General features: G+C 26.9%; 1 long non-coding RNA gene across 1 annotated transcript; it reads left to right on the top strand.

The window, feature by feature from the left end:
* The first annotated feature begins 3,631 nt into the window (after nucleotides 1–3,631).
* LOC145271393 (uncharacterized) lies at nucleotides 3,632–7,827 on the top strand. Its single transcript, XR_013865849.1, has 2 exons — nucleotides 3,632–4,876; nucleotides 7,083–7,827. It is a non-coding gene; the product is annotated as an uncharacterized LOC145271393 (long non-coding RNA).
* Nucleotides 7,828–18,132: the final 10,305 nt, after the last annotated feature.

Genomic DNA, 18,132 nt, shown 5'->3' with positions numbered 1-18,132 from the left:
GTAATTGATTAGCGTGTTAAGTTAAGGCTTATAAAGCTAGTAAAAGAGGTTTGATTGACAGGAAGACACTAAATGAGGTCATCGTGGGATCGTTATTTTTAGTTTTCACTTCCCCCAGATGATGGAGGGGAAGGGGGGGAAAGCAGCGCGAAAGCCGAGAACAACGTTTTAATTTAATTTATACTAAAATGCACGACAAACAGGGGACAGAGCGAAATAGCGAGAATCTCATAAAATTCGATGTAAATAAATCTAGAGACGACCTGCGTTCCCAAATCCTACATATTATGATATAGGGGGTATATAAACAGTTTTAAGCGACAGTAACGACCCCAGGAGCATGTGCGAAAGAAGCCTTTGCAAGACATACACGAAATGGTCACACACATTTTGCCTTTTATATATATATATATATATATAAATATAAAAGCGAAAATGTATATATGTATGTTCGCTTTTCCTCGATGTCCACGAAAGGCTTCTTTCAAACAAGCGCTTGCTCGCTTCACAACTTTTTAAAACTTTTTATATCATCTAGAAATTGTAATATCTACGAATTATCCATGGAGCTCGCCTCTCTATTTAATTTTATTGACTTTCGAACCTTAATTATTCCACATTTCCCGCATCGGCATGCGTTACATTCGGTTTTCGGTATAAAAAAAAGTGAAACTCGACTCTAATCACAGGCCGAAAGCCAGTTTGTTCAATGTCGACTTCGTCATATCGAGATGACGGAGCGGGTTTTAAAAAACAAACAAACCCATTTATTCAAAACTGTCCCGCACAAAATAACTGCTGAATACCTATCGCCGTCACGTCAATCAAAAACGCGCACCTGTTTGTTTTCAAACACTTTACTATTTTCCAACTGCGCATCCTCAATGCTTCGGCTTTTTTTCACATACCCCGAAAAACACCCGGGCAACGCCGGGTACCCCTTGCTAGTCTATATATATAAAAGCAAAAATGTATGTGTGTGTGTATGTATGTATGTATGTTTGTGTGTCTGCTAAAAACTTTTGACCGACGGAACAAAAATTCACAAACTTGGTCTCATATGAAAGCCCCACCCCCCCTGACGACAAATATCGAAAAATTAGCCCAAAAGGACCATCACAAGTGCGTCAACTGATCGATTTTCTGCAGGGGGGGCCAAAAAAAATGACATTTTAATGTTAAACATTACATATTTTTAAATCGATTTATAACTGCCCCAAAAAATACGGGCACCAACTCTTCTACATAAAGTATACACGGGGCCGTTTATTTTGGGTCAACTTGTATTTAAAACCTGCTGAGTCATGTCACGTGATCTTGACGTCAGCAAGCTGTAATGGCAGTCTGAATTTAAAAAAACATTGTTGTTATCGGTAAAAAAAAATTTAACCCTCACACAAGCTTAGCTATGAACTTCTATGCTATGACAACATTACCAAAGTTATTAGCACGTTAAAAATAGTTAGATACGATAGTTAAACGAAAAATAACAAGCCAAAAATGTGAAGTAAAAAAAAAATACGCTTGCAAAAAATATTAACAATCAAAGTTTTTACAAAAAAACAAACCCAGACGCCATTTTCTTTTTTAGTAACACTCTTTAGAGTAAGGAAGACGAAGTGTGTGAGAGAGAGAGAGAGAGAGACGCAAACAGAGAGAGAGAGAGAGAGAAAAACGTTAACTTTTTCATCCCGTCGACAGGGGGGGTCAAAAACGCATGCGTCAGATGACGTCATGACGTTGTGACCTGATTTACTTTAAATAGTTGAAAAATCGAACAAACTTTAAACACGTCGCTTTAGCGCAGGTAGTTAAGGCCTTGGTTCATTATCTAAATGTTTTGGGTTCGAATCGTGGTGTGAGATGGGTTTTTTTTTTCGATTTTTTAAATTTAAATATTAAACCCTGTATTATTTAAGCCATTTTTCACGTAGCGTTCGTTTTCCTGTTTTTTATTTTTACTTCGCTTATTCTTAGCGACACCCCGAAACACCCAGGTACCCACCGATTTTTTTAACTGTTAATATCGAAACAGGCTTATTTAAGCCATTTTTCACGTATTCGTTTTTCTGTTTTTATCGTTCGTTTGCCTTACGTTAGTTTTTTTTATGTTTTTTTTTTTTGATGTTTCGATTACCCCCCCCAGCCCGCTTAATTAAAACGTTGTTTTCTTTTCTTACTTTGTTTATAACAATGCTTACATCGTCATCGTCGTCGTAATGCTCGACGACTTTCAAACATCTTTCACTTATTCGCTTATAACAATGCTTCATTCTGGCTGGCCGATTTTATTTTCAAACTTCGCCTCAGGGCTTCGACTTCGATCCTACCCACCCCCGGTTTCTTTTTTATTTAACACCACACACACCTACAAACATCCGGGCAATGCCGGGTACCCCTCGCTTTTATATATATAGATATGTATATATATATATATATATAGAGAGAGATAGAGATAGAAATATATGCAATATGAATAAACAACAATATTAATGCAGGTATGCCCCAGGTACCGATCCTTGGACATGTATTATTTTTGATATTTATAAATAACCTCCTTAATTAAATTGTGTCTGAGATGGGTATATTTAACAACTACAAAGAAAAAACAGAGAAACAATACATGTGACAAAGGATTTTTTTTTTTTTTTTACTTATCAAGGCCGATAGGCCACTCAAGGATAAGGGTTAAAGAGTGTAGAGTAGTCAAAAGGACAATATAGTAATCGATAGTAATGGAAGTTCGGTAAATTTGTTAACTTAAGTGGAACAGCTCATCAGAAACTTGTTCACGTTGGACTTGAAGACAACCATATTATAGACAGCTGGAAAGCAGGAAAACGGAAGACAATTCCACAGGCGTGCAGTTCTAAGAAAGAATCTTTGATCATGGAATCTATGTTTAGGTTTAGGCACAGATAAAGAGTGGGGAAAATTTCTCTATGTACTGTTCATAACTTTATGAGCATATGTGTATATATATATATATATATATATATATATATGAGCAAATAGTAAATAAAACATGTTAAAAAAACACTTTGAAAAAGAGTTAAAAACATATTTAATTTGAAAAGGAAACACTAAATAAGTGGATAGTCCTTAATCCGCAGAGTTTTGAAGAAATACTTTCCTTCTCATCAGAGAGTAGGAATTAGCAAAATGCGGGATCGGATTTTGCTTGCAAAAGTATTTGATGAAACTGCAAGTAAGTCACAGTAAGTTCCATCAAATACTTTTGCATGCAAAATCCGATCCCGCATTTTGCTAATTCCTACCCTCTGATGAGAAGGAAAGTATTTCTTCGAAACTCTGCAGATTAAGGATTATCCACTTATTTAGCGTTTCCTTTTCAAATTAAATGTTTTTAACTCTTTTTCAAAGTATTTTTTTAACATGATTTATTAACTATTTGCTCTTATTATAAGCTCTATCTCCTATTTGGTTATATCGAGCTTTTACATCTGGCTGAGATTACTTTATAAATAATAATTCTTTAATATTTATAATATACTTTAGTTTTACCATCTTGGATCATTTTGGTAAATTTAATTGTAATTTTTATTTTATATGTATATATATATACATATATATATATATATATATATATATATATATATATATGTATATATATATATATATATATATATATATATATATATTAAAAATTCCGGGTTTGTATTAGATTCAAAAAAGTTGTGAAATATGTAACGAATAAATGTTATCAAAGGCAAGATAAGTTACTTTTCTACTAAACTGGATAATTTTTTAGTGTTTTATGTAATGTAACAGGTTTATTCAGCTTGGAAAACATAGTGTTTACCGATGTATTGGAAAATTAAAAATGGCATCCGACTCTCTCTTGAACATGGTAAGTTTGGGAAAAGAGTTAAATAAAAATGAAAAACTATACAAAATACTGTTAAAAACCCACCGAATATATATCAGCCCATGTCATGGTAACATATTTTGAGTGAGTTTCTAACAATATTTTGTCTAGACTTACGTATGTACGTACATACATATAAACAGATAGGTGAGATTTATATTATAGATTCCGTTTTTTGATTGGTCAGTAGCAGAACATCTTTCTATTTGATTGGTTAGTTCCGATCATCCTTGTCTATAAATGTGTCAGCTCTTCTCTCTCTCTCTCTCTCTCTCTCTGTCTTTCCATTTATCTGTCTATCTTTCCTACATTCGAAACGAAAAAAAGGAAAACGCGTTCGACTGTGATGAAAAAAAAAAACCCCAAAAAAAACAAAACAAAAAACAAAAAAAACGGCTTAGGATGTCTATTTTTAATTAATTGCTAAAACCTAATAACTGGGGTCGAAAATTAAAGGACACGAGTCCAACTGACAAAGAAATACAATTTTATTTCGGCGAAAACAATTTTACATTCTTCATCGTAAAAACCGAAACAAACACAAATGCACTCGTAAATATTTTGAAAGTTAAATATCAGTGATTATTTGAATCGGATTAATTTAGAAAACTCTTTTTGCCTTGCTAGGGACCCACAAAGACAATTTTTCATGCCGGTCAATTTGAAAAGGGATGAATCCGCGCCAGGTGGTGATCAAGACAGAAATTCCTCTCGCACAATTTTTCCGGACTATATATTATATATAAATTTATTTCAGATTTGTCTCAGGATTCTCACGAGCGTCTGCTTTACATGTCTACATTCTTATCTTCGTCTAGCCCCGCCTCCCAGCTTCAGAGTGTGTACCAATGTACGTCGGAACAGCTTGCCAACAACTCCAGACTCTCGCTACGTCATCCTCAAAATTCATGAGTACCGGTGACGTAAGTGATTCAACGACACCTCTCACTAACGTGTGACCTCTGGTCACTTACCTAACTGCACAAGGTCAATCTACCTTATATTTTGTTTGTACTAATTTTTGTAAACGTTTGTTTATTTCAGGATTCTCACGAGCGTCTGCTTTATATGTCTACATTCTTCTCTTCGTCTAGCCTCGCCTACTTTTTGTAAACGTTTTAGCTAAAACTTATTTTTACATTCCAGACAAATTTTATTCTCTATACAATAATTCTTTTAGCAAGATTATTGGCTGTTGTACACTTATCACTAGATAATTAGATCTAGATAGATAGATAGATTGATAGGTCAATCTACCTTATATTTTGTTTATATTAATTAAGCTAATTTTTGTAAACGTTTTAGCTAAAACTTATTTTTACATTCCAGACAAATTTTATTCTCTATACAATAATTCTTTTAGCAAGATTATTGGCTGTTGTACACTTATCACTAGATAATTAGATCTAGATAGATAGATAGATTGATAGGTCAATCTACCTTATATTTTGTTTATATTAATTAAGCTAATTTTTGTAAACGTTTTAGCTAAAACTTATTTTTACATTCCAGACAAATTTTATTCTCTATACAATAATTCTTTTAGCAAGATTATTGGCTGTTGTACACTTATCACTAGATAATTAGATCTAGATAGATAGATAGATTGATAGGTCAATCTACCTTATATTTTGTTTATATTAATTAAGCTAATTTTTGTAAACGTTTTAGCTAAAACTTATTTTTACATTCTAGACAAATTTTATTCTCTATACAATAATTCTTGATATAGACTAGTTTAGCAAGATTATTGGCTGTTGTACACTTATCACTAGATAATTAGATCTAGATAGATAGATAGATAGATAACACTTTGCCCTGGTATTATCTATCTACGTAGTTAACTGGTCAATAAGAGAGATGAGAATTAATAATATAATAACTTCTTTACAAATTTAACATTTGAGACGTAAAAGAGATTTAATGCAATATTCAAATATTTATGGAGATCAAGTGTTGACCACAGGAAGGGCCCCTTGGTTTTGCAGAAATGAAACAAAAATGTGTGTATATATAAAGCCTACTTTTTCTATTTAAAAATTATTAAAACTAACTTCTTATTATACGCAGTCACAGGTATGCTGGCTAAAATGCAAACACCTACATTTATAAGAACCTTTCATTTTTGTAAAAAAAAAAGTACCCTTATAATACCAAAAATATTGCAACACCCTACGTTTTTTTTTTGTGGTATTATGGGTAAATCGTTTTGGTTTTCAATTTTGTTAAAAAAAAATAAATAAATAAATGCATAAAATAAACAAATTAAAACACACTAAAAATAAAAACAGGAAAGTTATTTTGTTTTAATTTTGTTCAAATGTCAAAGAAAGTGGAATGAGAGCAAATTTATACCTTAAATAGGTGAGCATATAAAAATGTAATTTTAATTTTGTAGTTTTTTTTTTTTTTTTTTACATAGGTAAATCAAATTTTAAGAAGTTTGATCGTATCCCACCATCTTGCTTATTTCGCGGATAAGTGTGATGTGACTGTCCCAGGGAGCAGTTAGGTTCCTCACTGGAGGGAGGCTGAGACTCCCAAAGTACTGGAGAAAGCCGGGCAGACATAATTCTTTTATTCATTCATTTATTGGTGTGCCTGAGTAACAGCGAAAAACCCTGCTGAGAGAAAAGATTAGAATTGTCGATTTTCAATTTTTATGAAAATCAACAAAACAAAATGTCATTTTTGAAATTTGTACTCCAAAACAGGTAATGACTCAGGGTTCTCGAGAGATGATGTTTATAATTCAAGTGCAGTGCCCCAACCCAGGGATCACGGGGTGACCCCATGGGGACATGAGAACGTTCACAGATCCACAGGTGTACTCGTGTGTGTGTGTGTGGGGGGGACTTTCCGTGGAGTGACGTTAGGTATGATTGGTCCAAGGAACAACCTCGGCTCACCCCTTCCCTGAATATATTAAGGGCGCGCACAGTCGAAAAACAGTCAGACAGAGGCCAGTTGAGAGTTGAGCTTGTAAGTTTGAGACCAAACAATTTGTAGAGAATCGCCACACCCCTAACCCCCCTCTGCCCGCGCCGACCTCCCCGCTATATTGAAGAGAGAAGTAAAATCTACTCATAGACTCAGTGTAGTCGGACATTATTGAACATTGTTCTGTAAGGCAATTGTATATAATTTTTCTGGAATTTAATCAGTAGACTAGAACTGAGTTGTTTTCTTCTAGCATACGACAGACCGTCGAGGCAACAGTATATCAACCCTGACGTGAGAAGCACCGACGAACACCCGGCCATGAATTGAAGACCAAATCGATCAACGGGGTCCTGCCACACGAAGAAGTTACATTTAGTTGCTTGTAAGAAATTCTGCAGAAATAAGCAAGCTTTTTATTGGATGGTTTCTCCGCCCACGGATTTATTTTAACCAATCAAATTGCACGTTAAAACTAACTGCAGAGAATGTTCTCGCTGCCAAAATTCCTTTTCAGATCAGAATCCGAAAAGACGTAGAGTTCGAAAGACTGGATTTCTCACTCGAATCGAGGCAGCGAAAATACTTTGTAGCTTCGAGACGTTTTAATGCCCAAATCTGGAGCGGAACTTTATCATTGCAATTACCAGTGCCCTTAAGTAGGACGACGTTATATCTGCACGTTTGTGCTACAATTTAATGTCTGTCAAGATGAAATTAAGATCTACAGTTTGACCTGCCTTGTCCGCCATTTGGACTGATTCTACAAGGATTCCTCGTGTATGCCCAGCTAGCAGCACCCGTCTTGGAAGTCACCTCAACATATCCAACCTGCGCACTACTTCGTCAGCGGGAATTCTACCCAGCCTTTATCGAAGACGAACTATTATTCCCTTCAGGAATGTTATCAGCCCAATAATGGCAGATAGCTGAAGTTGATGCATCTTTTGCAACCATGGACCTTTTTTACTTTAATAAAATTTACGTTGAAGTCTTAAGGTGAGCTTGTTGTAATTTCTGTTTGGGTTTCTTCCATTCTTCCAGGGGCGAAAACCTTGTGAGAGAAATCTCACATGCTGTTGACAAAGATAGTGACTTGGACGATCGTAGGGCCACACATGAAGGGGATGCCTTTAGACGAAAAAGGGATTAAGTTTTCTTTATTTTTATTTCTTTTTCGTAAATGGGAAATTCTGGACAAAAACTGTAAACTGTTTTTGACTCCTGGTGCGGGTATAAGACCAATGGATTCGCCAATCGTTTTTATAACTACCGGCTGTGCTAAACCAATCAATGAAATCTTCCAAAGTTGCTATAAGAATTGTCGAATTTTGGATTCAATCAGTTTGCTGTTAACTATGTCACGGACCACATTTGATTCTTGGCCGCCATCTTGGTTACTGCCAATTACACTCAGGATCTGATCTGAACTACGCCGCCATCTTTGTTCAACATAATGTCTCAACAATTAACAAAAACATTTATTTATAACGCCAGAGCGTCGACACAGCGGAATACCAAAGAAAACGGCACGTCTTTGTACGTCTTACCAACGGGATCACTTTAGAATGCTGGAAGATAACTTTGCTAAATTTTAGGGTACATTAAAAAAAAAATCGTACATACCTGTTATGAAATAAAGTTCCATTACAAAAAAAATCACTTCATTTTAGCAAGTATTAGGTTGGTGCAAAAATAATGTCGTTTTTTGATATTCAACTTTAAAAGATATTATTAACTCCTTTCATAATAAACTTTATTAATCAAAATAAAAACCATTAAAATCGACACATTTTTGCCAATGAGAAACAAGTTTATTTCTCTCATTAGCATAGTAATCCAGAGTTGAAAAATTAAAATATTTAAGAAATATATATATATATATTGTACGTACCCGTTATGGAATGCAGTTCTCATAAAAATTTCACTTAATTTGATCAAGCTTTTTTTTTTGTCTTATTTTAAATTAAAAATTTAAAATCAAATTTTAAGTGTATTTCGTGGGCAAGGAAAGTCCCTTTAAACAAAAAAAGTGATTAACAAAGGACAAAATGAAAAAGGAATTAAAAAAAGACAAAGAAATTCTGTAAAATAAGTGAAACAGGTAGGCAGATGATTGGTTAGATAAATAGATAGATAGCTAGACAGATAGATAGATAGAAAATTAGTTAGATAGATATTACATGCCTTGTCCTATAGATAATTAGATTGACAGATAGAAAATTAGCTAGATAGATATTACATACCTTGTCATATAGATAATTAGATTGACAGATAGAAAATTAGTTAGATAGATATTACATACCTTGTCATATAGATAATTAGATTGACAGATAGAAAATTAGCTAGATAGATATTACATACCTTGTCATATAGATAATTAGATTGACAGATAGAAAATTAGCTAGATAGATATTACATACCTTGTCATATAGATAATTAGATTGACAGATAGAAAATTAGCTAGATAGATATTACATACCTTGTCATATAGATAATTAGATTGACAGATAGAAAATTAGCTAGATAGATATTACATACCTTATCATATAGATAATTAGATTGACAGATAGAAAATAAGCTAGATAGATATTACATACCTTGTCATATAGATAATTAGATTGACAGATAGAAAATTAGCTAGATAGATATTACATACCTTGTCATATAGATAATTAGATTGACAGATAGAAAATTAGCTAGATAGATATTACATACCTTGTCATATAGATAATTAGATTGACAGATAGAAAATTAGCTAGATAGATATACAGACAGACAGATAAATAGATAGATAGATAGATAATTAGATTGACAGAAAGATAAATAGACATATAATTAGATTGATAGATAGAAAATTAGTTAGATATACAGACAGACAGATAATTAGATTGACAGATAGATAGGTATATAATTAGATTGAGAGATAGATAATTAGATAGACAAATAATTAGATAGATATTGACAGATCGATAGACAGACAATTAGATAGAAAGTTAGACAGATAATTAAATAGATAGATAGATAATTAGATAGATAGATAGATAGATAGAAAATTAGTTAGATATTACCTGCCTTGTCAGGTAGATAATTAGATTCACAGATAGATATATAATTATAGAGATAGATAGAAATTATAAGATAGATAGAAAATTAGATAGACAGATAAATAGATAGATAGATAGATAGATAGATAGACATATAATTAGATTGATATAGAAAGTTAGATAGACAGACAGATGGATAGATAGATAGACAATTAGATTGACAGATAGAAATATAATTATATTTATAGATAGATAGGTAGATAATTAGATTGATAGACAAATAATTAGATAGATAATTATATTGACAGATCGATAGACAGATAATTAGATAGACAGATAGACAGATAATTAGATTGGCAGATAGATTATTAGATAGACAGATAGATAATTAGATAGATAATAGACAGATAGCTAGATAGACAGAGAGATAATTAGATTGACAAATAAATAGATAGACAGATAATCAAATTGATAGGTAGATAATTAGACAGATAATTAGATCGGTAGATAGATAGATAATTACACAGATAATTAGATAGAAAGATAGATAATTAGATTGATAGACAGACAGATAATTAGATAGATAGATAATTAGCTAGATAAATAATTAGATTGATAGATATAGATAATTAGCTAGATAGATATAGATATTTAGATGGATAAATAATTAGATTGACAGATATAGATAATTAGCTAGATAAATAATTAGATTGATAGATATAGATAATTAGCTAGATAGATATAGATAATTAGCTAGATAAATAATTAGATTGATAGATATAGATAATTAGCTAGATAGATATAGATAATTAGATGGATAAATAATTAGATTGCTAGAGAAAACGACAGATAGATTATTAGATTGCTAGATAATTAGACAGGCAAATAAAAAGACAGAAATTCTGTAAAATAAGTAAAAAAAAAAAAATTATTTATTTATTTTTTTCATGTTTCAAAAATAATTTCATCAAATTTTAACAAACTTTAAGCGGTGATGGAGTTATCTACCTTGGCACTCCCTTCGTCATCCGCAAAATAGGCATGATGGCGGGATACGATTGATCTCATAAATAATTGATTTTCCTCTGTAAGAAACAAACAAAAACTTCTTGATCAAATTGAGTGAAATTTTTCGTATGAGAACTTAATTCCATAACGGATACGTACAATATAATTTATTTTTCAATATTTTCATTTGTTAATGTCTTGATTATCTTGATTAGACGAAGCAAGTACCCAAGTTATTTGTTGGTCCCCCGATTTATCGGAGAGGAACCTATGTTTTCAGTGGCATCCGTTATTCCGGACAATTGCCAGATAACCGTCCATTAGTTTTTCCTGAAATTTTGTCACAAATTGTATTTCGTTAAATAGATTTGCACGGTGAAAATATGTTTTTTACAAAAATTCCTGTTGCAACCCCAGAGGCTCAGAAAAGGTAAAAAAAAAAAATGACCTAAAAATGACACTTTTTGACCCATAACTTTTGATTCATCCATTAGATTTTTCTCAAACTTGGCCAAAATGTGGATCTCATTGTTCTTAATATAAATCCAGTATGGGTGACCCTGGCAAAATTCTGGTTCTTGTCCCTGGGGATTTTCAGTGCTACAAACGCCTCTTTTTGTGTTTTTTTTTTCATATTTCTCAACAAAAACTTGATATTTTTTACTATATAGTAGTTTTCCACGGTGGTCAACTCAAATATACATGTGTTAAGGCCTGAAACTGCACCGTTATCCATTTACACTGAGATTCGGCATCCCCAGGAGCTCAAAAGAGGTAAAAAATGCCCCAAAATGGCCCAAAATGACACTTTTTGCCCCATAGCGTTTGATCCATCCATTAGATTTTTCTAAAACTTGGTCAAAATGTGGAAGCCATTGTTCTTAATATAAATTCAGTATGGGTGACCCTGGCAAAATTCTGGTTTGCATCCCTCTAGGACTTTTAGGGCTAAAAAAACATGCCTTTTTGGAGTTTTTTTCATATTACTCAGGAACTTAATATGTATGTCTGGATAGTTGTTTTCCATGGTGCCGAATTCAAATATACATGTCTTTAAAGGTGTGAAACTGCATCAGTTGTCCATTTTTTTGTACATCTCAAAAGGGGTCACAAATGCTCCAAAATTGCAAAAAAATTACACTTTTTACTCCATAATAGAAGGGGATCATGCACGTTTGACTTATTTCTCTCCCTCACAATGCGACACAAAGGTTGGAAAATGCAATTGAAAAGTCAGTGTGGTGCTTGTTATGATAGAATCGACGGATCGATTAAAAAAAAAAAATGTGGTCTTAAGCAAAAAACAACAGTACTTTTAGTTATTATTTTTTTAAATAAATTTTATCTATTTATTTTATTTATTTTCATTTATTTATTATTTTTAAAATTAATTTTATCTATTTATTTTATGTATTTATTTTTATTTATTTATTATTTTTAAAAATTAATTTTATCTATTTATTTTATTTATTTTCATTTATTTATTATTTTTTAAATTAAGTTTATCTATTTATTTTATGTATTTATTTTTATTTATTTATTTTTTTTTAAAATTAATTTTATTTATTTATTTTAAATATTTATTTTATTTATTTATTTTTAATTAATTTTATCTATTTACTTTATTTATTTTCATTTATTTATTATTTTTTAAATTAAGTTTATCTATTTTATGTATTTATTTTTATTTATTTATTTTTTTTTAAATGAATTTTATCTATTTATTTTATATATTTATTTTATTTATTTATTTTTAATTAATTTTATCTATTTACTTTATTTATTTTCATTTATTTATTATTTTTTAAATTAAGTTTATCTATTTATTTTATGTATTTTTATTTATTTATTTTTTTTAAATGAATTTTATCTATTTATTTTATATATTTATTTTATTTATTTATTTTTAATTAATTTTATCTATTTACATTATTTATTTTCATTTATTTATTATTTTTTAAATTAAGTTTATCTATTTTATGTATTTATTTTTATTTATTTATTTTTAAAAATGAATTTTATATATTTATTTTTATTTGTTTATTTTTAATTAATTTTATCTATTTATTTTATTTATTTTCATTTATTTATTATTTTTTAAAATTAATTTTATCTATTTATTTTATGTATTTATTTTATTTATTTATTTTTAATTAATTTTATCTATTTTATTTATTTTCATTTATTTATTATTTTTTAAATTAATTTTAGCTATTTATTTTATGTATTTATTTTCATTTATTTATTTTTTAAAATGAATTTTATCTATTTATTTTAAATATTTATTTTATTTATTTATTTTTAATTAATTTTATCTATTTATTTTATTTATTTTCATTTATTTATTATTTTTTAAAATTTTAGCTATTTATTTTATGTATTTATTTTTATTTATTTATTATTTTTTAAAATTAATTTTATCTATTTATTTTAAATATTTATTTTTATTTATTTATTTTCAATTAATTTTATCTATTTATTTTATTTATTTTCATTTATTTATTATTTTTTAAATTAAGTTTATCTATTTTATGTATTTATTTTCATTTATTTATTATTTTAAAAATTAATTTTATCTATTTATTTTATATATTTATTTTATTTATTTATTTTTAATTAATTTTATCTATTTATTTTATTTATTTTCATTTATTTATTATTTTTTTAAATGAATTTTATCTATTTATTTTATGTATTTATTTTTATTTATTTATTTTTTTTTTAAATTAATTTTATCTATTTATTTTATATATCTATTTTTATTTATTTATTTTTAATTAATTTTATCTATTTACTTTATTTATTTTCATTTATTTATTATTTTTTAAATTAATTTTATCTATTTTATGTATTTATTTTTATTTATTTATTTTTTTTTAAATGAATTTTATCTATTTATTTTATCTATTTATTTTATTTATTTTCATTTATGTATTTATTTTTTAAAATGAATTTTATCTATTTATTTTAAATATTTATTTTATTTATTTATTTTTAATTAATTTTATCTATTTATTTTATTTATTTTCATTTATTTATTATTTTTTAAATTAATTTTAGCTATTTATTTTATGTATTTATTTTTATTTATTTATTATTTTTTAAATTAATTTTATCTATTTATTTTAAATATTTATTTTTATTTATTTATTTTTAATTAATTTTATATATTAATTTTATTTATTTTCATTTATTTATTTATGTTTTAAAATTAATTTTATCTATTTATTTTATATATTTATTTTATTTATTTATTTTTAATTAATTTTATCTATTTACTTTATTTATTTTCATTTATTTATTATTTTTTAAAATGAATTTTATCTATTTTATGTATTTATTTTTATTTATTTATTTATTTTTTAAATGAATTTTATCTATTTATGTTATGTATTTATTTTTATTTATTTATTTATTTTTAATTAATTTTATCTATTTATTTTATTATTTTCATTTATTTATTATTTTTAAAATTAATTTTATCTATTTATTTTATGTATTTATTTTTATTTATTTATTTTTAATTAATTTTATCTATTTACTTTATTTATTTTCATTTATTTATAATTTTTTAAATTAAGTTTATCTATTTTATGTATTTATTTTTATTTATTTATTTTTTTAAATTAATTTTATCTATTTATTTTATATATTTATTTTATTTATTTATTTTTAATTAATTTTATCTATTTACTTTATTTATTTTCATTTATTTATTATTTTTTAAAATGAATTTTATCTATTTATTTTATATATTTATTTTTATTTATTTATTTTTTTTAAATGAATTTTATCTATTTATTTTATATATTTATTTTTATTTATTTATTTTTAATTAATTTTATCTATTTACTTTATTTATTTTCATTTATTTATTATTTTTTAAATTAAGTTTATCTATTTATTTTATGTATTTATTTTTATTTATTTATTATTTTTAATTAAATTTATCTATTTATTTTATTTATTTTCATTTATTTATTATTTTAAAAATTAATTTTATCTATTTACTTTATGTATTTATTTTTATTTATTTATTTTTTTAAATGAATTTTATCTATTTATTTTATTTATTTTCATTTATTTATTATTTTTTAAAATGAATTTTATCTATTTATTTTATGTATTTATTTTATTTATTTATTTTTAATTAATTTTATCTATTAATTTTATTTATTTTCATTTATTTATTATTTTAAAAATTAATTTTATCTATTTACTTTATGTATTTATTTTTATTTATTTATTTTTTTTAAAATGAATTTTATCTATTTATTTTATATATTTATTTTATTTATTTATTTTTAATTAATTTTATCTATTTACTTTATGTATTTTCATTTATTTATTATTTTTTAAAATTAATTTTATCTATTTATTTTATGTATTTATTTTTATTTATTTTTAATTAATTTTATCTATTTATTTTATTTATTTTCATTTATTTATTATTTTTTAAATTAATTTTATCTATTTATTTTATGTATTTATTTTTATTTATTTAGTATTTACTTAATTACTTGCTCGATTTTCATGTTGAAACTAATAACATATACGATAATTACAAAAAATTCATTGAGTAGAAAATTATTTATAGTTAAAAGTAATTTTTTGTTAGGAATATTGGGGGAAATTGCATTTTCTCTAGCTCTGAGCACCTTGAAGATTGCAAACACAGGAGACGTAAATATTCTTGATTTAAATTTGCACCCCCCCCCCCCCAAAAAAAAACAGAACTGAAATTACTGTTTCTGTTGTTTGTTGTTTAAAAAGTTCAATATTTATTTATTTATTATTTATAAATATTTAATTAGTTTGAATAAAATAAAATACGTATTATATACATTTGAAGCTAAAATAACGCATTATTAAAAAATAAGCAGACATTTATTTTGTTTGAAATTTATATTGAAATTCATAAATATATTTTGAAGATACACTTCATCATCAGTACGTTTTTCTTTCTATTTTTTTTTTTTTTCCATGTTGTTGTTGGAGCAGAGAATCAACAAGTTGTTGTTTTTACGGTAGTTTTTTAAAATCTCGATACAGTGCGTTGGTCACGTGGGATTCATGTTAAGATTTTTGCTCCTTAGAAGCGCCGGTTGAGTTTGAATAAAATAAATATGTATTATATATGTTTAAAACCAAAAACAATGCATTATTACAAAATAAACAGACATTTATTTTGTTTGAAAATTATGTTGAAATTCATAAATATATTTCGAGGAAAAAAAAATAGAAAGAAAGACATACTGATGGTGAAGTCTATCTTCGAAATATATTAATGAATTTCAATATAATTTTCAAGCAAAATAAATGTCTGTTTATTTTGTAACAATGCGTTTTCTTTACTTCAAATGTATATAATACGTGTTTTATTTTATTCAAACTAAACCAGCGCTTCTACGGAACAAAAATCTTCATGTATTTAATTTCATTCATCCATTAAATAAATTTATTGTTTTTATTTATTTATTTTATGTATTTATTTCATGTAATTATTTTTATTTATTTTATTTTTGATTTACTTTTTATTTATTTTTTATTTATTTTCTATTTATTTATTTATTTTATTTATTTATTTAGTAATTTGTGTCTGTCTTTAAAATTGGAGATAAGGAGTTTCTCGTTTAGGCAGAGGAGACATGGGGAGTTTAGGGATTTACATGTGCTAGATTTTCTAAGGATTTCCCATTTAATGGTTGGTGATAAGTTATTTTGGGTTAGATGTAGATAGAGGGTAGTTAGTGAGATTTTTTTAGGGTGGTTAGGGTTTGTGAAGGAGCATTTATGTACTCTGAATCTATCCTTTAATAAGGTGCCGGCCAGGCCAATATAATATTTTTTGTCGTTTGGAAAGACATACTGAAGATGAAGCTTTGCTTCAAAATATATTCATGAATTTCAATATAATTTTCAAACAAAATAAATGTCTGTTTATTTTGTAATAATACGTTATTATGGCTTCAAATGTATATAATACGTGTTTTATGTTATTTAAACTCAACCTGCACTTCTAAGGAACAAAAATATTAGCGTATTTAATTTCATTTATCCATTAAATAAATTTATTGTTTTTATTTATTTATTTTATGTATTTATTTCATGTAATTATTTTTACTTATTTTTATTTTTTATTTAGTTGTTTATTTCTCTTCCCCGCAATGCAAAATGGAATGCAAGGGTTGAAAAATGCAATCGAAAAGTCAGCGTGGTGCTTGTTACGATAAAGTCGACAGATCAATCTTTTTTTTTTTTTTTTTTAAATATGTGGTCTGAAATCTGTAGTAATATAAGCTCTTTATTGTCATGAGCACTTTTTAGGATTGGATTCTCATTTAAAAATCTACATAAAAATGTCTATATTGCTCTATGTATGTTTGAGCACTCTTATGAATCTCGTTAACTTTAAAGGTTTATTCTTCTTTGAATATAATATTTCTGTAGCAATGTAAGCTCTTTATAGTGCTGAGCACTCTTCAAGGTTCTATTCTCATCTAAAAATCTAAATAAAATGTCTATCTTTGTCTATGTATGATTGAGCACTCTTATGTAGCTCTCGTTAAATTAAGATGTTTAATTTTTCTTTGAATATAATATATCTGAAGTAATATAAGCTCTTTACAGTGTTGAGCACTCCTCCAGTCCTCAAGGTTGGATTCTCATTTAAAAATCTAAATAAAATGTCTATATTGCTCTATGTATGATTGAGCACTCTTATGTAGCTTTCATTAAATTTACACGTTTATTCTTTTTTGAATATAATATACCTGAAGTAATATATGCTCTTTATAGTATTGAGCACTCTACCAGATTGGATTCTCACTTAAAAATCTAAATAAAATGTCTATATTGTTGTATGTATGATTAAGCACTCTTATGTAGCTCTCTAAAATGTAAACGTTTATTCTTTTTTAATATAATATACCTTTATAAATATAAGCTCTTTATAGTATTAAGCACGCTTCACGGTTTGATTCTCAGTTAAAAATCTAAATAAAAATGTATATATTGTTCTATGTATGGTTGAGCACTTTTATGTAGCTCTCATTAAATTTAAGCGTTGATTCCTCGTGGAGTATAATGAACCTTTAGTAATATAAGCTCTTTATAATCATGAGCACTTTTTAGAGTTCGATTCTCACTTAAAAATCTAAATAAAAAAATATGTGGTCTTAAGAACAAACAACAGTACTTGCTCAATCATCATGTCGAAATTAGTAACATATCCAAAAATTACAAAAA

The sequence above is a fragment of the Euprymna scolopes genome, chromosome 46 (genome assembly GCF_053919585.1).
Source record: "Euprymna scolopes isolate OS-2025 chromosome 46, ASM5391958v1, whole genome shotgun sequence".
Classification (NCBI taxonomy): Eukaryota; Metazoa; Mollusca; class Cephalopoda; order Sepiida; family Sepiolidae; genus Euprymna; species Euprymna scolopes.
The sequence above is the reverse complement of the archived record's forward strand: the minus strand, read 5'-3'. Positions and strand labels throughout refer to the sequence as shown.